Consider the following 23,918-nt stretch of genomic DNA (forward strand, 5'->3'; position numbering starts at 1 on the left):
CCAGCAGAACAACACAGAATGTGTACAACGTCCAGCAGAACAACACAGAATGTTCACAACATCCAGCAGGACAACACAGAATGTTGAGAATGTCCAGCAGGACAACACAGAATGTTCACAACGTCCAGCAGGAAAACACAGAATCTTCGCAACGTCCAGCACAACAACAGAGAATGTTCACAGTGTCCAGAAGGACAAAAGAGAATGTTCACAACGTCCAGCAGGACAACACAGAATGTTCACAACATCGAGCAGAGTAATACAGAATGTTCGCAACATCTAGCACAACAACACAGGATGTTTACAGTGTCCAGCAGGACAACACAGAATAATCACAGTTTCCAGCAGGGCAACAAAGAATGTTCACAGTGTCCAGCAGAAGAATACAGAATGTACACAATGTCCAGCAGGACAACACAGAATGTTCACAGTGTCCAGCAGGACAAAACAGAATGATCACAGTGTCCAGCAGGACAACACAGAATGTTTACAATATCCAGCAAAACAACACAGAATGTTCACAGTGTCCAGCAGGACAACACAGAATGTTCACGGTGTCCAGCAGGACAACACAGAATGTTCACAACGTCCAGCAGAACAACACAGAATGTTCACAACGTCCAGCAGAACAACACAGAATGATCACAGTGTCCAGCAGGATAACACAGAATGTTCACAGTGTCCAGCAGAAGAAAATAGAATGATCACAACGTCCAGCAGAAGAACACAGAATGTTCACAACATGCAGGAGGACAACACAGAATGTTCGCAACGTCCAGCAGGACAACACAGAATGATCACAGTGTCCAGCAGGACAACACAGAATGTTCACAACATACAGGAGGACAACACAGAATGTTCACAACATCCAGCAGGACAACACAGAATGTTCACAATGTCGAGCTGAACAATACAGAATGTTCGCAACATCTAGCAGGACAACACAGGATGTTTACAGTGTCCAGCAGGACAACACAGAATGTTCACAATGTCCGGAAGGACAACACAGAATGTTCACAACATCCAGCAGAACAACACAGAATGTTCACAGTGTCCAGCAGGACAACACAGAATGTTCACAGTGACCAGCAGAACAACACAGGATGTTCGCAACTTCCAGCAGAACAACACAGAATGTTCACATAGTCCAGTAGAGAAAGACAGAATGTTCACAGTGTCCAGCAGAACAACACAGAATGTGTACAACGTCCAGCAGAACAACACAGAATGTTCACAACATCCAGCAGGACAACACAGAATGTTGAGAATGTCCAGCAGGACAACACAGAATGTTCACAACGTCCAGCAGGAAAACACAGAATCTTCGCAACGTCCAGCACAACAACAGAGAATGTTCAGAGTGTCCAGAAGGACAAAAGAGAATGTTCACAACGTCCAGCAGGACAACACAGAATGTTCACAACGTTGAGCAGAATAATACAGAATGTTCGCAACATCTAGCACAACAACACAGGATATTTACAGTGTCCAGCAGGACAACACAGAATGTTCACAGTGTCCAGCAGAAGAACACAGAATGTTCACAGTGTCCAGCAGGACAATACAGAATGTTCGCAACGTCCAGCAGAACAACACAGAATGTTCACAACGTTCAGCAGGAAAACACAGAATGACCAGAGTGTCCAGCAGGACAATACAGAATGATCGCAACGTCCAGCAGAACAACACAGAATGTTCACAACGTCCAGCAGGACAACACAGAATGTTCAGAATGTCCAGCAGGACAACACAGAATGTTCACAACGTCCAGCAGGACAACACAGAATGACCAGAGTGTCCAGCTGGACAACACAGAATGTTCACAACGCTCAGCAGAACAACACAGAATGATCACAGTGGCCAGCAGGACAACACAGAATGTTCACAGTGTCCAGCAGAAGAAAATAGAATGATCACAACGTCCAGCAGAAGAACACAGAATGTTCACAACATACAGGAGGACAACACAGAATGTTCACAACGTCCAGCAGGACAACACAGAATGTTCACAACGTCGAGCAGAACAATACAGAATGTTCGCAACATCTAGCAGGACAACACAGGATGTTTACAGTGTCCAGCAGGACAACACAGAATGTTCACAATGTCCAGCAGGACAACACAGAATGTTCACAACATCCAGCAGAACAACACAGAATGTTCACAGTGTCCAGCAGGACAACACAGAATGTTCACAGTGACCAGCAGAACAACACAGGATGTTCGCAACGTCTAGCAGAACAACACAGAATGTTCACAGTGTCCAGTAGAGAAAGACAGAATGTTCACAGTGTCCAGCAGAACAACACAGAATGTGTACAACGTCCAGCAGAACAACGCAGAATGTTCACAATGTCCAGCAGGACAACAGAGAATGTTCACAACGTCCAGCAGGAAAACACAGAATGACCAGAGTGTCCAGCAGGACAACACAGAATAATCACAGTGTCCAGCAGGACAAAACAGAATGATCACAACGTCGAGCAGAACAACACAGAATGTTCGCAACGTCCAGCAGTACAACACAGAATGTTCACAGTGTCCAGCAGGACAAAACAGAATGTTCACAACATCCAGCAGGACAACACAGAATGTTCACAACGTCGAGCAGAATAATACAGAAGGTTCGCAACGTCCAGCAGAACAACACAGAATGTTCACAGTGTCCAGCAGAACAACACAGAATGTTCACAGTGTCCAGCAGGACAATACAGAATGTTCGCAACGTCCAGCAGAACAACACAGAATGTTCACAACGTCCAGAAGATCAACACACAATGTTCGCAACATCCAGCAGGACAACACAGAATAATCACAGTTTCCAGCAGGGCAACAAAGAATGTTCACAGTGTCCAGCAGAAGAATACAGAATGTACACAATGTCCAGCAGGACAACACAGAATGTTCACAGTGTCCAGCAGGACAAAACAGAATGATCACAGTGTCCAGCAGGACAACACAGAATGTTTACAATATCCAGCAAAACAACACAGAATGTTCACAGTGTCCAGCAGGACAACACAGAATGTTCACGGTGTCCAGCAGGACAACACAGAATGTTCACAACGTCCAGCAGAACAACACAGAATGTTCACAACGTCCAGCAGAACAACACAGAATGATCACAGTGTCCAGCAGGATAACACAGAATGTTCACAGTGTCCAGCAGAAGAAAATAGAATGATCACAACGTCCAGCAGAACAACACAGAATGTTCACAACATGCAGGAGGACAACACAGAATGTTCGCAACGTCCAGCAGGACAACACAGAATGATCACAGTGTCCAGCAGGACAACACAGAATGTTCACAACATACAGGAGGACAACACAGAATGTTCGCAACTTCCAGCAGAACAACACAGAATGTTCACATTGTCCAGTAGAGAAAGACAGAATGTTCACAGTGTCCAGCAGAACAACACAGAATGTGTACAACGTCCAGCAGAACAACACAGAATGTTCACAACATCCAGCAGGACAACACAGAATGTTGAGAATGTCCAGCAGGACAACACAGAATGTTCACAACGTCCAGCAGGAAAACACAGAATCTTCGCAACGTCCAGCACAACAACAGAGAATGTTCACAGTGTCCAGAAGGACAAAAGAGAATGTTCACAACGTCCAGCAGGACAACACAGAATGTTCACAACATCGAGCAGAGTAATACAGAATGTTCGCAACATCTAGCACAACAACACAGGATGTTTACAGTGTCCAGCAGGACAACACAGAATAATCACAGTTTCCAGCAGGGCAACAAAGAATGTTCACAGTGTCCAGCAGAAGAATACAGAATGTACACAATGTCCAGCAGGACAACACAGAATGTTCACAGTGTCCAGCAGGACAAAACAGAATGATCACAGTGTCCAGCAGGACAACACAGAATGTTTACAATATCCAGCAAAACAACACAGAATGTTCACAGTGTCCAGCAGGACAACACAGAATGTTCACGGTGTCCAGCAGGACAACACAGAATGTTCACAACGTCCAGCAGAACAACACAGAATGTTCACAACGTCCAGCAGAACAACACAGAATGATCACAGTGTCCAGCAGGATAACACAGAATGTTCACAGTGTCCAGCAGAAGAAAATAGAATGATCACAACGTCCAGCAGAACAACACAGAATGTTCACAACATGCAGGAGGACAACACAGAATGTTCGCAACGTCCAGCAGGACAACACAGAATGATCACAGTGTCCAGCAGGACAACACAGAATGTTCACAACATACAGGAGGACAACACAGAATGTTCACAACATCCAGCAGGACAACACAGAATGTTCACAATGTCGAGCTGAACAATACAGAATGTTCGCAACATCTAGCAGGACAACACAGGATGTTTACAGTGTCCAGCAGGACAACACAGAATGTTCACAATGTCCGGAAGGACAACACAGAATGTTCACAACATCCAGCAGAACAACACAGAATGTTCACAGTGTCCAGCAGGACAACACAGAATGTTCACAGTGACCAGCAGAACAACACAGGATGTTCGCAACTTCCAGCAGAACAACACAGAATGTTCACATTGTCCAGTAGAGAAAGACAGAATGTTCACAGTGTCCAGCAGAACAACACAGAATGTGTACAACGTCCAGCAGAACAACACAGAATGTTCACAACATCCAGCAGGACAACACAGAATGTTGAGAATGTCCAGCAGGACAACACAGAATGTTCACAACGTCCAGCAGGAAAACACAGAATCTTCGCAACGTCCAGCACAACAACAGAGAATGTTCAGAGTGTCCAGAAGGACAAAAGAGAATGTTCACAACGTCCAGCAGGACAACACAGAATGTTCACAACGTCGAGCAGAATAATACAGAATGTTCGCAACATCTAGCACAACAACACAGGATATTTACAGTGTCCAGCAGGACAACACAGAATGTTCACAGTGTCCAGCAGAAGAACACAGAATGTTCACAGTGTCCAGCAGGACAATACAGAATGTTCGCAACGTCCAGCAGAACAACACAGAATGTTCACAACGTTCAGCAGGAAAACACAGAATGACCAGAGTGTCCAGCAGGACAATACAGAATGATCGCAACGTCCAGCAGAACAACACAGAATGTTCACAACGTCCAGCAGGACAACACAGAATGTTCACAATGTCCAGCAGGACAACACAGAATGTTCACAACGTCCAGCAGGACAACACAGAATGACCAGAGTGTCCAGCTGGACAACACAGAATGTTCACAACGCTCAGCAGAACAACACAGAATGATCACAGTGGCCAGCAGGACAACACAGAATGTTCACAGTGTCCAGCAGAAGAAAATAGAATGATCACAACGTCCAGCAGAAGAACACAGAATGTTCACAACATACAGGAGGACAACACAGAATGTTCACAACGTCCAGCAGGACAACACAGAATGTTCACAACGTCGAGCAGAACAATACAGAATGTTCGCAACATCTAGCAGGACAACACAGGATGTTTACAGTGTCCAGCAGGACAACACAGAATGTTCACAATGTCCAGCAGGACAACACAGAATGTTCACAACATCCAGCAGAACAACACAGAATGTTCACAGTGTCCAGCAGGACAACACAGAATGTTCACAGTGACCAGCAGAACAACACAGGATGTTCGCAACGTCTAGCAGAACAACACAGAATGTTCACAGTGTCCAGTAGAGAAAGACAGAATGTTCACAGTGTCCAGCAGGACAACACAGAATGTTCACAACATACAGGAGGACAACACAGAATGTTCGCAACTTCCAGCAGAACAACACAGAATGTTCACATTGTCCAGTAGAGAAAGACAGAATGTTCACAGTGTCCAGCAGAACAACACAGAATGTGTACAACGTCCAGCAGAACAACACAGAATGTTCACAACATCCAGCAGGACAACACAGAATGTTGAGAATGTCCAGCAGGACAACACAGAATGTTCACAACGTCCAGCAGGAAAACACAGAATCTTCGCAACGTCCAGCACAACAACAGAGAATGTTCAGAGTGTCCAGAAGGACAAAAGAGAATGTTCACAACGTCCAGCAGGACAACACAGAATGTTCACAACGTTGAGCAGAATAATACAGAATGTTCGCAACATCTAGCACAACAACACAGGATATTTACAGTGTCCAGCAGGACAACACAGAATGTTCACAGTGTCCAGCAGAAGAACACAGAATGTTCACAGTGTCCAGCAGGACAATACAGAATGTTCGCAACGTCCAGCAGAACAACACAGAATGTTCACAACGTTCAGCAGGAAAACACAGAATGACCAGAGTGTCCAGCAGGACAATACAGAATGATCGCAACGTCCAGCAGAACAACACAGAATGTTCACAACGTCCAGCAGGACAACACAGAATGTTCACAATGTCCAGCAGGACAACACAGAATGTTCACAACGTCCAGCAGGACAACACAGAATGACCAGAGTGTCCAGCTGGACAACACAGAATGTTCACAACGCTCAGCAGAACAACACAGAATGATCACAGTGGCCAGCAGGACAACACAGAATGTTCACAGTGTCCAGCAGAAGAAAATAGAATGATCACAACGTCCAGCAGAAGAACACAGAATGTTCACAACATACAGGAGGACAACACAGAATGTTCACAACGTCCAGCAGGACAACACAGAATGTTCACAACGTCGAGCAGAACAATACAGAATGTTCGCAACATCTAGCAGGACAACACAGGATGTTTACAGTGTCCAGCAGGACAACACAGAATGTTCACAATGTCCAGCAGGACAACACAGAATGTTCACAACATCCAGCAGAACAACACAGAATGTTCACAGTGTCCAGCAGGACAACACAGAATGTTCACAGTGACCAGCAGAACAACACAGGATGTTCGCAACGTCTAGCAGAACAACACAGAATGTTCACAGTGTCCAGTAGAGAAAGACAGAATGTTCACAGTGTCCAGCAGGACAACACAGAATGTTCACAACATACAGGAGGACAACACAGAATGTTCGCAACTTCCAGCAGAACAACACAGAATGTTCACATTGTCCAGTAGAGAAAGACAGAATGTTCACAGTGTCCAGCAGAACAACACAGAATGTGTACAACGTCCAGCAGAACAACACAGAATGTTCACAACATCCAGCAGGACAACACAGAATGTTGAGAATGTCCAGCAGGACAACACAGAATGTTCACAACGTCCAGCAGGAAAACACAGAATCTTCGCAACGTCCAGCACAACAACAGAGAATGTTCACAGTGTCCAGAAGGACAAAAGAGAATGTTCACAACGTCCAGCAGGACAACACAGAATGTTCACAACATCGAGCAGAGTAATACAGAATGTTCGCAACATCTAGCACAACAACACAGGATGTTTACAGTGTCCAGCAGGACAACACAGAATAATCACAGTTTCCAGCAGGGCAACAAAGAATGTTCACAGTGTCCAGCAGAAGAATACAGAATGTACACAATGTCCAGCAGGACAACACAGAATGTTCACAGTGTCCAGCAGGACAAAACAGAATGATCACAGTGTCCAGCAGGACAACACAGAATGTTTACAATATCCAGCAAAACAACACAGAATGTTCACAGTGTCCAGCAGGACAACACAGAATGTTCACGGTGTCCAGCAGGACAACACAGAATGTTCACAACGTCCAGCAGAACAACACAGAATGTTCACAACGTCCAGCAGAACAACACAGAATGATCACAGTGTCCAGCAGGATAACACAGAATGTTCACAGTGTCCAGCAGAAGAAAATAGAATGATCACAACGTCCAGCAGAAGAACACAGAATGTTCACAACATGCAGGAGGACAACACAGAATGTTCGCAACGTCCAGCAGGACAACACAGAATGATCACAGTGTCCAGCAGGACAACACAGAATGTTCACAACATACAGGAGGACAACACAGAATGTTCACAACATCCAGCAGGACAACACAGAATGTTCAGAATGTCGAGCTGAACAATACAGAATGTTCGCAACATCTAGCAGGACAACACAGGATGTTTACAGTGTCCAGCAGGACAACACAGAATGTTCACAATGTCCGGAAGGACAACACAGAATGTTCACAACATCCAGCAGAACAACACAGAATGTTCACAGTGTCCAGCAGGACAACACAGAATGTTCACAGTGACCAGCAGAACAACACAGGATGTTCGCAACTTCCAGCAGAACAACACAGAATGTTCACATTGTCCAGTAGAGAAAGACAGAATGTTCACAGTGTCCAGCAGAACAACACAGAATGTGTACAACGTCCAGCAGAACAACACAGAATGTTCACAACATCCAGCAGGACAACACAGAATGTTGAGAATGTCCAGCAGGACAACACAGAATGTTCACAACGTCCAGCAGGAAAACACAGAATCTTCGCAACGTCCAGCACAACAACAGAGAATGTTCAGAGTGTCCAGAAGGACAAAAGAGAATGTTCACAACGTCCAGCAGGACAACACAGAATGTTCACAACGTTGAGCAGAATAATACAGAATGTTCGCAACATCTAGCACAACAACACAGGATATTTACAGTGTCCAGCAGGACAACACAGAATGTTCACAGTGTCCAGCAGAAGAACACAGAATGTTCACAGTGTCCAGCAGGACAATACAGAATGTTCGCAACGTCCAGCAGAACAACACAGAATGTTCACAACGTTCAGCAGGAAAACACAGAATGACCAGAGTGTCCAGCAGGACAATACAGAATGATCGCAACGTCCAGCAGAACAACACAGAATGTTCACAACGTCCAGCAGGACAACACAGAATGTTCAGAATGTCCAGCAGGACAACACAGAATGTTCACAACGTCCAGCAGGACAACACAGAATGACCAGAGTGTCCAGCTGGACAACACAGAATGTTCACAACGCTCAGCAGAACAACACAGAATGATCACAGTGGCCAGCAGGACAACACAGAATGTTCACAGTGTCCAGCAGAAGAAAATAGAATGATCACAACGTCCAGCAGAAGAACACAGAATGTTCACAACATACAGGAGGACAACACAGAATGTTCACAACGTCCAGCAGGACAACACAGAATGTTCACAACGTCGAGCAGAACAATACAGAATGTTCGCAACATCTAGCAGGACAACACAGGATGTTTACAGTGTCCAGCAGGACAACACAGAATGTTCACAATGTCCAGCAGGACAACACAGAATGTTCACAACATCCAGCAGAACAACACAGAATGTTCACAGTGTCCAGCAGGACAACACAGAATGTTCACAGTGACCAGCAGAACAACACAGGATGTTCGCAACGTCTAGCAGAACAACACAGAATGTTCACAGTGTCCAGTAGAGAAAGACAGAATGTTCACAGTGTCCAGCAGAACAACACAGAATGTGTACAACGTCCAGCAGAACAACGCAGAATGTTCACAATGTCCAGCAGGACAACAGAGAATGTTCACAACGTCCAGCAGGAAAACACAGAATGACCAGAGTGTCCAGCAGGACAACACAGAATAATCACAGTGTCCAGCAGGACAAAACAGAATGATCACAACGTCGAGCAGAACAACACAGAATGTTCGCAACGTCCAGCAGTACAACACAGAATGTTCACAGTGTCCAGCAGGACAAAACAGAATGTTCACAACATCCAGCAGGACAACACAGAATGTTCACAACGTCGAGCAGAATAATACAGAAGGTTCGCAACGTCCAGCAGAACAACACAGAATGTTCACAGTGTCCAGCAGAACAACACAGAATGTTCACAGTGTCCAGCAGGACAATACAGAATGTTCGCAACGTCCAGCAGAACAACACAGAATGTTCACAACGTCCAGAAGATCAACACACAATGTTCGCAACATCCAGCAGGACAACACAGAATAATCACAGTTTCCAGCAGGGCAACAAAGAATGTTCACAGTGTCCAGCAGAAGAATACAGAATGTACACAATGTCCAGCAGGACAACACAGAATGTTCACAGTGTCCAGCAGGACAAAACAGAATGATCACAGTGTCCAGCAGGACAACACAGAATGTTTACAATATCCAGCAAAACAACACAGAATGTTCACAGTGTCCAGCAGGACAACACAGAATGTTCACGGTGTCCAGCAGGACAACACAGAATGTTCACAACGTCCAGCAGAACAACACAGAATGTTCACAACGTCCAGCAGAACAACACAGAATGATCACAGTGTCCAGCAGGATAACACAGAATGTTCACAGTGTCCAGCAGAAGAAAATAGAATGATCACAACGTCCAGCAGAACAACACAGAATGTTCACAACATGCAGGAGGACAACACAGAATGTTCGCAACGTCCAGCAGGACAACACAGAATGATCACAGTGTCCAGCAGGACAACACAGAATGTTCACAACATACAGGAGGACAACACAGAATGTTCGCAACTTCCAGCAGAACAACACAGAATGTTCACATTGTCCAGTAGAGAAAGACAGAATGTTCACAGTGTCCAGCAGAACAACACAGAATGTGTACAACGTCCAGCAGAACAACACAGAATGTTCACAACATCCAGCAGGACAACACAGAATGTTGAGAATGTCCAGCAGGACAACACAGAATGTTCACAACGTCCAGCAGGAAAACACAGAATCTTCGCAACGTCCAGCACAACAACAGAGAATGTTCACAGTGTCCAGAAGGACAAAAGAGAATGTTCACAACGTCCAGCAGGACAACACAGAATGTTCACAACATCGAGCAGAGTAATACAGAATGTTCGCAACATCTAGCACAACAACACAGGATGTTTACAGTGTCCAGCAGGACAACACAGAATAATCACAGTTTCCAGCAGGGCAACAAAGAATGTTCACAGTGTCCAGCAGAAGAATACAGAATGTACACAATGTCCAGCAGGACAACACAGAATGTTCACAGTGTCCAGCAGGACAAAACAGAATGATCACAGTGTCCAGCAGGACAACACAGAATGTTTACAATATCCAGCAAAACAACACAGAATGTTCACAGTGTCCAGCAGGACAACACAGAATGTTCACGGTGTCCAGCAGGACAACACAGAATGTTCACAACGTCCAGCAGAACAACACAGAATGTTCACAACGTCCAGCAGAACAACACAGAATGATCACAGTGTCCAGCAGGATAACACAGAATGTTCACAGTGTCCAGCAGAAGAAAATAGAATGATCACAACGTCCAGCAGAAGAACACAGAATGTTCACAACATGCAGGAGGACAACACAGAATGTTCGCAACGTCCAGCAGGACAACACAGAATGATCACAGTGTCCAGCAGGACAACACAGAATGTTCACAACATACAGGAGGACAACACAGAATGTTCACAACATCCAGCAGGACAACACAGAATGTTCACAATGTCGAGCTGAACAATACAGAATGTTCGCAACATCTAGCAGGACAACACAGGATGTTTACAGTGTCCAGCAGGACAACACAGAATGTTCACAATGTCCGGAAGGACAACACAGAATGTTCACAACATCCAGCAGAACAACACAGAATGTTCACAGTGTCCAGCAGGACAACACAGAATGTTCACAGTGACCAGCAGAACAACACAGGATGTTCGCAACTTCCAGCAGAACAACACAGAATGTTCACATTGTCCAGTAGAGAAAGACAGAATGTTCACAGTGTCCAGCAGAACAACACAGAATGTGTACAACGTCCAGCAGAACAACACAGAATGTTCACAACATCCAGCAGGACAACACAGAATGTTGAGAATGTCCAGCAGGACAACACAGAATGTTCACAACGTCCAGCAGGAAAACACAGAATCTTCGCAACGTCCAGCACAACAACAGAGAATGTTCAGAGTGTCCAGAAGGACAAAAGAGAATGTTCACAACGTCCAGCAGGACAACACAGAATGTTCACAACGTTGAGCAGAATAATACAGAATGTTCGCAACATCTAGCACAACAACACAGGATATTTACAGTGTCCAGCAGGACAACACAGAATGTTCACAGTGTCCAGCAGAAGAACACAGAATGTTCACAGTGTCCAGCAGGACAATACAGAATGTTCGCAACGTCCAGCAGAACAACACAGAATGTTCACAACATTCAGCAGGAAAACACAGAATGACCAGAGTGTCCAGCAGGACAATACAGAATGATCGCAACGTCCAGCAGAACAACACAGAATGTTCACAACGTCCAGCAGGACAACACAGAATGTTCAGAATGTCCAGCAGGACAACACAGAATGTTCACAACGTCCAGCAGGACAACACAGAATGACCAGAGTGTCCAGCTGGACAACACAGAATGTTCACAACGCTCAGCAGAACAACACAGAATGATCACAGTGGCCAGCAGGACAACACAGAATGTTCACAGTGTCCAGCAGAAGAAAATAGAATGATCACAACGTCCAGCAGAAGAACACAGAATGTTCACAACATACAGGAGGACAACACAGAATGTTCACAACGTCCAGCAGGACAACACAGAATGTTCACAACGTCGAGCAGAACAATACAGAATGTTCGCAACATCTAGCAGGACAACACAGGATGTTTACAGTGTCCAGCAGGACAACACAGAATGTTCACAATGTCCAGCAGGACAACACAGAATGTTCACAACATCCAGCAGAACAACACAGAATGTTCACAGTGTCCAGCAGGACAACACAGAATGTTCACAGTGACCAGCAGAACAACACAGGATGTTCGCAACGTCTAGCAGAACAACACAGAATGTTCACAGTGTCCAGTAGAGAAAGACAGAATGTTCACAGTGTCCAGCAGAACAACACAGAATGTGTACAACGTCCAGCAGAACAACGCAGAATGTTCACAATGTCCAGCAGGACAACAGAGAATGTTCACAACGTCCAGCAGGAAAACACAGAATGACCAGAGTGTCCAGCAGGACAACACAGAATAATCACAGTGTCCAGCAGGACAAAACAGAATGATCACAACGTCGAGCAGAACAACACAGAATGTTCGCAACGTCCAGCAGTACAACACAGAATGTTCACAGTGTCCAGCAGGACAAAACAGAATGTTCACAACATCCAGCAGGACAACACAGAATGTTCACAACGTCGAGCAGAATAATACAGAAGGTTCGCAACGTCCAGCAGAACAACACAGAATGTTCACAGTGTCCAGCAGAACAACACAGAATGTTCACAGTGTCCAGCAGGACAATACAGAATGTTCGCAACGTCCAGCAGAACAACACAGAATGTTCACAACGTCCAGAAGATCAACACACAATGTTCGCAACATCCAGCAGGACAACACAGAATAATCACAGTTTCCAGCAGGGCAACAAAGAATGTTCACAGTGTCCAGCAGAAGAATACAGAATGTACACAATGTCCAGCAGGACAACACAGAATGTTCACAGTGTCCAGCAGGACAAAACAGAATGATCACAGTGTCCAGCAGGACAACACAGAATGTTTACAATATCCAGCAAAACAACACAGAATGTTCACAGTGTCCAGCAGGACAACACAGAATGTTCACGGTGTCCAGCAGGACAACACAGAATGTTCACAACGTCCAGCAGAACAACACAGAATGTTCACAACGTCCAGCAGAACAACACAGAATGATCACAGTGTCCAGCAGGATAACACAGAATGTTCACAGTGTCCAGCAGAAGAAAATAGAATGATCACAACGTCCAGCAGAACAACACAGAATGTTCACAACATGCAGGAGGACAACACAGAATGTTCGCAACGTCCAGCAGGACAACACAGAATGATCACAGTGTCCAGCAGGACAACACAGAATGTTCACAACATACAGGAGGACAACACAGAATGTTCGCAACTTCCAGCAGAACAACACAGAATGTTCACATTGTCCAGTAGAGAAAGACAGAATGTTCACAGTGTCCAGCAGAACAACACAGAATGTGTACAACGTCCAGCAGAACAACACAGAATGTTCACAACATCCAGCAGGACAACACAGAATGTTGAGAATGTCCAGCAGGACAACACAGAATGTTCACAACGTCCAGCAGGAAAACACAGAATCTTCGCAACGTCCAGCACAACAACAGAGAATGTTCACAGTGTCCAGAAGGACAAAAGAGAATGTTCACAACGTCCAGCAGGACAACACAGAATGTTCACAACATCGAGCAGAGTAATACAGAATGTTCGCAACATCTAGCACAACAACACAGGATGTTTACAGTGTCCAGCAGGACAACACAGAATAATCACAGTTTCCAGCAGGGCAACAAAGAATGTTCACAGTGTCCAGCAGAAGAATACAGAATGTACACAATGTCCAGCAGGACAACACAGAATGTTCACAGTGTCCAGCAGGACAAAACAGAATGATCACAGTGTCCAGCAGGACAACACAGAATGTTTACAATATCCAGCAAAACAACACAGAATGTTCACAGTGTCCAGCAGGACAACACAGAATGTTCACGGTGTCCAGCAGGACAACACAGAATGTTCACAACGTCCAGCAGAACAACACAGAATGTTCACAACGTCCAGCAGAACAACACAGAATGATCACAGTGTCCAGCAGGATAACACAGAATGTTCACAGTGTCCAGCAGAAGAAAATAGAATGATCACAACGTCCAGCAGAAGAACACAGAATGTTCACAACATGCAGGAGGACAACACAGAATGTTCGCAACGTCCAGCAGGACAACACAGAATGATCACAGTGTCCAGCAGGACAACACAGAATGTTCACAACATACAGGAGGACAACACAGAATGTTCACAACATCCAGCAGGACAACACAGAATGTTCACAATGTCGAGCTGAACAATACAGAATGTTCGCAACATCTAGCAGGACAACACAGGATGTTTACAGTGTCCAGCAGGACAACACAGAATGTTCACAATGTCCGGAAGGACAACACAGAATGTTCACAACATCCAGCAGAACAACACAGAATGTTCACAGTGTCCAGCAGGACAACACAGAATGTTCACAGTGACCAGCAGAACAACACAGGATGTTCGCAACTTCCAGCAGAACAACACAGAATGTTCACATTGTCCAGTAGAGAAAGACAGAATGTTCACAGTGTCCAGCAGAACAACACAGAATGTGTACAACGTCCAGCAGAACAACACAGAATGTTCACAACATCCAGCAGGACAACACAGAATGTTGAGAATGTCCAGCAGGACAACACAGAATGTTCACAACGTCCAGCAGGAAAACACAGAATCTTCGCAACGTCCAGCACAACAACAGAGAATGTTCAGAGTGTCCAGAAGGACAAAAGAGAATGTTCACAACGTCCAGCAGGACAACACAGAATGTTCACAACGTTGAGCAGAATAATACAGAATGTTCGCAACATCTAGCACAACAACACAGGATATTTACAGTGTCCAGCAGGACAACACAGAATGTTCACAGTGTCCAGCAGAAGAACACAGAATGTTCACAGTGTCCAGCAGGACAATACAGAATGTTCGCAACGTCCAGCAGAACAACACAGAATGTTCACAACGTTCAGCAGGAAAACACAGAATGACCAGAGTGTCCAGCAGGACAATACAGAATGATCGCAACGTCCAGCAGAACAACACAGAATGTTCACAACGTCCAGCAGGACAACACAGAATGTTCACAATGTCCAGCAGGACAACACAGAATGTTCACAACGTCCAGCAGGACAACACAGAATGACCAGAGTGTCCAGCTGGACAACACAGAATGTTCACAACGCTCAGCAGAACAACACAGAATGATCACAGTGGCCAGCAGGACAACACAGAATGTTCACAGTGTCCAGCAGAAGAAAATAGAATGATCACAACGTCCAGCAGAAGAACACAGAATGTTCACAACATACAGGAGGACAACACAGACTGTTCACAACGTCCAGCAGGACAACACAGAATGTTCACAACGTCGAGCAGAACAATACAGAATGTGCGCAACATCTAGCAGGACAACACAGGATGTTTACAGTGTCCAGCAGGACAACACAGAATGTTCACAATGTCCAGCAGGACAACACAGAATGTTCACAACATCCAGCAGAACAACACAGAATGTACACAATGTCAAGCAGGACAACACAGAATGTTCACAACGTCCAGCAGGAGAACACAGAATGTTCACAACGTCCAGCAGGAAAACACAGAATGACCAGAGTGTCCAGCAGGACAACACAGAATAATCACAGTGTCCAGCAGGACAAAACAGAATGATCACAACGTCCAGCAGAAGAACCCAGAATGTTCACAACATCCAGGAGGACAACACAGAATGTTCACAACGTCCAGCAGGACAACACAGAATGTTCAGAGTGTCCAGCAGAACAACACAGAATGTTCACAGTGTCCAGCAGAAGAACACAGAATGTTCACAACGTCCAGCAGGACAACACAGAATGTTCACAGTGTCTAGCAGAAGAACACAGAATGTTCACAACGTCCAGCAGAACAACACAGAATGTTCACAACTTCCAGCAGAACAACACAGAATGATCACAGTGTCCAGCAGGACAACAGAGAATGTTCACAGTGTCTAGCAGAAGAACACAGAATGTTCACAACGTCAAGCAGAACAACACAGAATGTTCGCAACGTCCAGCAGTACAACACAGAATGTTCACAGTGTCCAGCAGGAGAAAACAGAATGTTCACAACATCCAGCAGGACAACACAGAATGTTCACAACGTCGAGCAGAATAATACAGAAGGTTCGCAACGTCCAGCAGAACAACACAGAATGTTCACAGTGTCCAGCAGAACAGCACAGAATGTTCACAGTGTCCAGCAGGACAATACAGAATGTTCGCAACGTCCAGCAGAACAACACAGAATGTTCACAACGTCCAGAAGATCAACACACAATGTTCGCAACATCCAGCAGGACAACACAGAATAATCACAGTTTCCAGCAGGGCAACAAAGAATGTTCACAGTGTCCAGCAGAAGAATACAGAATGTACACAATGTCCAGCAGGACAACACAGAATGTTCACAGTGTCCAGCAGGACAAAACAGAATGATCACAGTGTCCAGCAGGACAACACAGAATGTTTACAATATCCAGCAAAACAACACAGAATGTTCACAGTGTCCAGCAGGACAACACAGAATGTTCACGGTGTCCAGCAGGACAACACAGAATGTTCACAACGTCCAGCAGAACAACACAGAATGTTCACAACGTCCAGCAGAACAACACAGAATGATCACAGTGTCCAGCGGGATAACACAGAATGTTCACAGTGTCCAGCAGAAGAAAATAGAATGATCACAACGTCCAGCAGAAGAACACAGAATGTTCACAACATGCAGGAGGACAACACAGAATGTTCGCAACGTCCAGCAGGACAACACAGAATGATCACAGTGTCCAGCAGGACAACACAGAATGTTCACAACATACAGGAGGACAACACAGAATGTTCACAACATCCAGCAGGACAACACAGAATGTTCACAATGTCGAGCTGAACAATACAGAATGTTCGCAACATCTAGCAGGACAACACAGGATGTTTACAGTGTCCAGCAGGACAACACAGAATGTTCACAATGTCCGGAAGGACAACACAGAATGTTCACAACATCCAGCAGAACAACACAGAATGTTCACAGTGTCCAGCAGGACAACACAGAATGTTCACAGTGACCAGCAGAACAACACAGGATGTTCGCAACTTCCAGCAGAACAACACAGAATGTTCACATTGTCCAGTAGAGAAAGACAGAATGTTCACAGTGACCAGCAGAACAACACAGGATGTTCGCAACGTCCAGCAGAACAACACAGAATTTTCACAACATCCAGCAGGACAACACAGAATGTTGAGAATGTCCAGCAGGACAACACAGAATGTTCACAACGTCCAGCAGGAAAACACAGAATCTTCGCAACGTCCAGCACAACAACAGAGAATGTTCACAGTGTCCAGAAGGACAAAAGAGAATGTTCACAACGTCCAGCAGGACAACACAGAATGTTCACAACGTCGAGCAGAATAATACAGAATGTTCGCAACATCTAGCACAACAACACAGGATATTTACAGTGTCCAGCAGGACAACACAGAATGTTCACAGTGTCCAGCAGAAGAACACAGAATGTTCACAGTGTCCAGCAGGACAATACAGAATGTTCGCAACGTCCAGCAGAACAACACAGAATGTTCACAACGTTCAGCAGGAAAACACAGAATGACCAGAGTGTCCAGCAGGACAATACAGAATGATCGCAACGTCCAGCAGAACAACACAGAATGTTCACAACGTCCAGCAGGACAACACAGAATGTTCACAATGTCCAGCAGGACAACACAGAATGTTCACAACGTCCAGCAGGACAACACAGAATGACCAGAGTGTCCAGCTGGACAACACAGAATGTTCACAACGCTCAGCAGAACAACACAGAATGATCACAGTGGCCAGCAGGACAACACAGAATGTTCACAGTGTCCAGCAGAAGAAAATAGAATGATCACAACGTCCAGCAGAAGAACACAGAATGTTCACAACATACAGGAGGACAACACAGAATGTTCACAACGTCCAGCAGGACAACACAGAATGTTCACAACGTCGAGCAGAACAATACAGAATGTTCGCAACATCTAGCAGGACAACACAGGATGTTTACAGTGTCCAGCAGGACAACACAGAATGTTCACAACATCCAGCAGAACAACACAGAATGTTCACAGTGTCCAGCAGGACAACACAGAATGTTCACAGTGACCAGCAGAACAACACAGGATGTTCGCAACGTCTAGCAGAACAACACAGAATGTTCACAGTGTCCAGTAGAGAAAGACAGAATGTTCACAGTGTCCAGCAGAACAACACAGAATGTGTACAACGTCCAGCAGAACAACGCAGAATGTTCACAATGTCCAGCAGGACAACAGAGAATGTTCACAACGTCCAGCAGGAAAACACAGAATGACCAGAGTGTCCAGCAGGACAACACAGAATAATCACAGTGTCCAGCAGGACAAAACAGAATGATCACAACGTCGAGCAGAACAACACAGAATGTTCGCAACGTCCAGCAGTACAACACAGAATGTTCACAGTGTCCAGCAGGACAAAACAGAATGTTCACAACATCCAGCAGGACAACACAGAATGTTCACAACGTCGAGCAGAATAATACAGAAGGTTCGCAACGTCCAGCAGAACAACACAGAATGTTCACAGTGTCCAGCAGAACAACACAGAATGTTCACAGTGTCCAGCAGGACAATACAGAATGTTCGCAACGTCCAGCAGAACAACACAGAATGTTCACAACGTCCAGAAGATCAACACACAATGTTCGCAACATCCAGCAGGACAACACAGAATAATCACAGTTTCCAGCAGGGCAACAAAGAATGTTCACAGTGTCCAGCAGAAGAATACAGAATGTACACAATGTCCAGCAGGACAACACAGAATGTTCACAGTGTCCAGCAGGACAAAACAGAATGATCACAGTGTCCAGCAGGACAACACAGAATGTTTACAATATCCAGCAAAACAACACAGAATGTTCACAGTGTCCAGCAGGACAACACAGAATGTTCACGGTGTCCAGCAGGACAACACAGAATGTTCACAACGTCCAGCAGAACAACACAGAATGTTCACAACGTCCAGCAGAACAACACAGAATGATCACAGTGTCCAGCAGGCTAACACAGAATGTTCACAGTGTCCAGCAGAAGAAAATAGAATGATCACAACGTCCAGCAGAACAACACAGAATGTTCACAACATGCAGGAGGACAACACAGAATGTTCGCAACGTCCAGCAGGACAACACAGAATGATCACAGTGTCCAGCAGGACAACACAGAATGTTCACAACATACAGGAGGACAACACAGAATGTTCGCACCTTCCAGCAGAACAACACAGAATGTTCACATTGTCCAGTAGAGAAAGACAGAATGTTCACAGTGTCCAGCAGAACAACACAGAATGTGTACAACGTCCAGCAGAACAACACAGAATGTTCACAACATCCAGCAGGACAACACAGAATGTTGAGAATGTCCAGCAGGACAACACAGAATGTTCACAACGTCCAGCAGGAAAACACAGAATCTTCGCAACGTCCAGCACAACAACAGAGAATGTTCACAGTGTCCAGAAGGACAAAAGAGAATGTTCACAACGTCCAGCAGGACAACACAGAATGTTCACAACGTCGAGCAGAGTAATACAGAATGTTCGCAACATCTAGCACAACAACACAGGATGTTTACAGTGTCCAGCAGGACAACACAGAATGTTCACAGTGTCCAGCAGAAGAACACAGAATGTTCACAACGCACAGCAGAACAACACAGAATGTTCGCAACGTCCAGCAGGACAACACAGAATGTACACAATGTCAAGCAGGACAACACAGAATGGTCACAATGTCCAGCAGGACAACACAGAATGTTCACAACGTCCATCAGGACAATACGGAATTTTCTCAAAGTCCAGCAGAACAAAACAGAATGTTCACAACGTCCAGCAGGACAACACAGAATGTTCACAATGTCGAGCAGAACAACACAGAATGTTCACAATGTCCAGCAGAACAACACAGAATGTTCACAGTGTCCAGCAGGACAATACAGAATGTTCGCAACGTCCAGCAGAAGAACACAGAATGTTCACAACGTCCAGCAGATCAACACACAATGTTCGCAACATCCAGCAGGACAACACAGAATAATCACAATTTCCAGCAGGACAACAAAGAATGTTCACAGTGTCCAGCAGAAGAACACAGAATGTACACAATGTCCAGCAGGACAACACAGAATGTTCACAGTGTCCAGCAGGACAAAACAGAATGATCACAGTGTCCAGCAGGACAACACAGAATGTTTACAATATCCAGCAAAACAACACAGAATGTTCACAGTGTCCAGCAGGACAACACAGAATGTTCACGGTGTCCAGCAGGACAACACAGAATGTTCACAACGTCCAGCAGAACAACACAGAATGTTCACAACGTCCAGCAGAACAACACAGAATGATCACAGTGTCCAGCAGGATAACACAGAATGTTCACAGTGTCCAGGAGAAGAAAATAGAATGATCACAACGTCCAGCAGAAGAACACAGAATGTTCACAACATGCAGGAGGACAACACAGAATGTTCGCAACGTCCAGCAGGACAACACAGAATGATCACAGTGTCCAGCAGGACAACACAGAATGTTCACAACATACAGGAGGACAACACAGAATGTTCACAACATCCAGCAGAAAAACACAGAATGTTCACAATGTCGAGCTGAACAATACAGAATGTTCGCAACATCTAGCAGGACAACACAGGATGTTTACAGTGTCCAGCAGGACAACACAGAATGTTCACAATGTCCGGAAGGACAACACAGAATGTTCACAACATCCAGCAGAACAACACAGAATGTTCACAGTGTCCAGCAGGACAACACAGAATGTTCACAGTGACCAGCAGAACAACACAGGATGTTCGCAACTTCCAGCAGAACAACACAGAATGTTCACATTGTCCAGTAGAGAAAGACAGAATGTTCACAGTGTCCAGCAGAACAACACAGAATGTGTACAACGTCCAGCAGAACAACACAGAATGTTCACAACATCCAGCAGGACAACACAGAATGTTGAGAATGTCCAGCAGGACAACACAGAATGTTCACAACGTCCAGCAGGAAAACACAGAATCTTCGCAACGTCCAGCACAACAACAGAGAATGTTCAGAGTGTCCAGAAGGACAAAAGAGAATGTTCACAACGTCCAGCAGGACAACACAGAATGTTCACAACGTCGAGCAGAATAATACAGAATGTTCGCAACATCTAGCACAACAACACAGGATATTTACAGTGTCCAGCAGGACAACACAGAATGTTCACAGTGTCCAGCAGAAGAACACAGAATGTTCACAGTGTCCAGCAGGACAATACAGAATGTTCGCAACGTCCAGCAGAACAACACAAAATGTTCACAACGTTCAGCAGGAAAACACAGAATGACCAGAGTGTCCAGCAGGACAATACAGAATGATCGCAACGTCCAGCAGAACAACACAGAATGTTCACAACGTCCAGCAGGACAACACAGAATGTTCACAATGTCCAGCAGGACAACACAGAATGTTCACAACGTCCAGCAGGACAACACAGAATGACCAGAGTGTCCAGCTGGACAACACAGAATGTTCACAACGCTCAGCAGAACAACACAGAATGATCACAGTGGCCAGCAGGACAACACAGAATGTTCACAGTGTCCAGCAGAAGAAAATAGAATGATCACAACGTCCAGCAGAAGAACACAGAATGTTCACAACATACAGGAGGACAACACAGAATGTTCACAACGTCCAGCAGGACAACACAGAATGTTCACAACGTCGAGCAGAACAATACAGAATGTTCGCAACATCTAGCAGGACAACACAGGATGTTTACAGTGTCCAGCAGGACAACACAGAATGTTCACAATGTCCAGCAGGACAACACAGAATGTTCACAACATCCAGCAGAACAACACAGAATGTTCACAGTGTCCAGCAGGACAACACAGAATGTTCACAGTGACCAGCAGAACAACACAGGATGTTCGCAACGTCTAGCAGAACAACACAGAATGTTCACAGTGTCCAGTAGAGAAAGACAGAATGTTCACAGTGTCCAGCAGAACAACACAGAATGTGTACAACGTCCAGCAGAACAACGCAGAATGTTCACAATGTCCAGCAGGACAACAGAGAATGTTCACAACGTCCAGCAGGTAAACACAGAATGACCAGAGTGTCCAGCAGGACAACACAGAATAATCACAGTGTCCAGCAGGACAAAACAGAATGATCACAACGTCGAGCAGAACAACACAGAATGTTCGCAACGTCCAGCAGTACAACACAGAATGTTCACAGTGTCCAGCAGGACAAAACAGAATGTTCACAACATCCAGCAGGACAACACAGAATGTTCACAACGTCGAGCAGAATAATACAGAAGGTTCGCAACGTCCAGCAGAACAACACAGAATGTTCACAGTGTCCAGCAGAACAACACAGAATGTTCACAGTGTCCAGCAGGACAATACAGAATGTTCGCAACGTCCAGCAGAACAACACAGAATGTTCACAACGTCCAGAAGATCAACACACAATGTTCGCAACATCCAGCAGGACAACACAGAATAATCACAGTTTCCAGCAGGGCAACAAAGAATGTTCACAGTGTCCAGCAGAAGAATACAGAATGTACACAATGTCCAGCAGGACAACACAGAATGTTCACAGTGTCCAGCAGGACAAAACAGAATGATCACAGTGTCCAGCAGGACAACACAGAATGTTTACAATATCCAGCAAAACAACACAGAATGTTCACAGTGTCCAGCAGGACAACACAGAATGTTCACGGTGTCCAGCAGGACAACACAGAATGTTCACAACGTCCAGCAGAACAACACAGAATGTTCACAACGTCCAGCAGAACAACACAGAATGATCACAGTGTCCAGCAGGCTAACACAGAATGTTCACAGTGTCCAGCAGAAGAAAATAGAATGATCACAACGTCCAGCAGAACAACACAGAATGTTCACAACATGCAGGAGGACAACACAGAATGTTCGCAACGTCCAGCAGGACAACACAGAATGATCACAGTGTCCAGCAGGACAACACAGAATGTTCACAACATACAGGAGGACAACACAGAATGTTCGCAACTTCCAGCAGAACAACACAGAATGTTCACATTGTCCAGTAGAGAAAGACAGAATGTTCACAGTGTCCAGCAGAACAACACAGAATGTGTACAACGTCCAGCAGAACAACACAGAATGTTCACAACATCCAGCAGGACAACACAGAATGTTGAGAATGTCCAGCAGGACAACACAGAATGTTCACAACGTCCAGCAGGAAAACACAG

This window comes from Mobula birostris, chromosome 2, assembly GCF_030028105.1.
Source record: "Mobula birostris isolate sMobBir1 chromosome 2, sMobBir1.hap1, whole genome shotgun sequence".
Taxonomy (NCBI): domain Eukaryota; kingdom Metazoa; phylum Chordata; class Chondrichthyes; order Myliobatiformes; family Myliobatidae; genus Mobula; species Mobula birostris.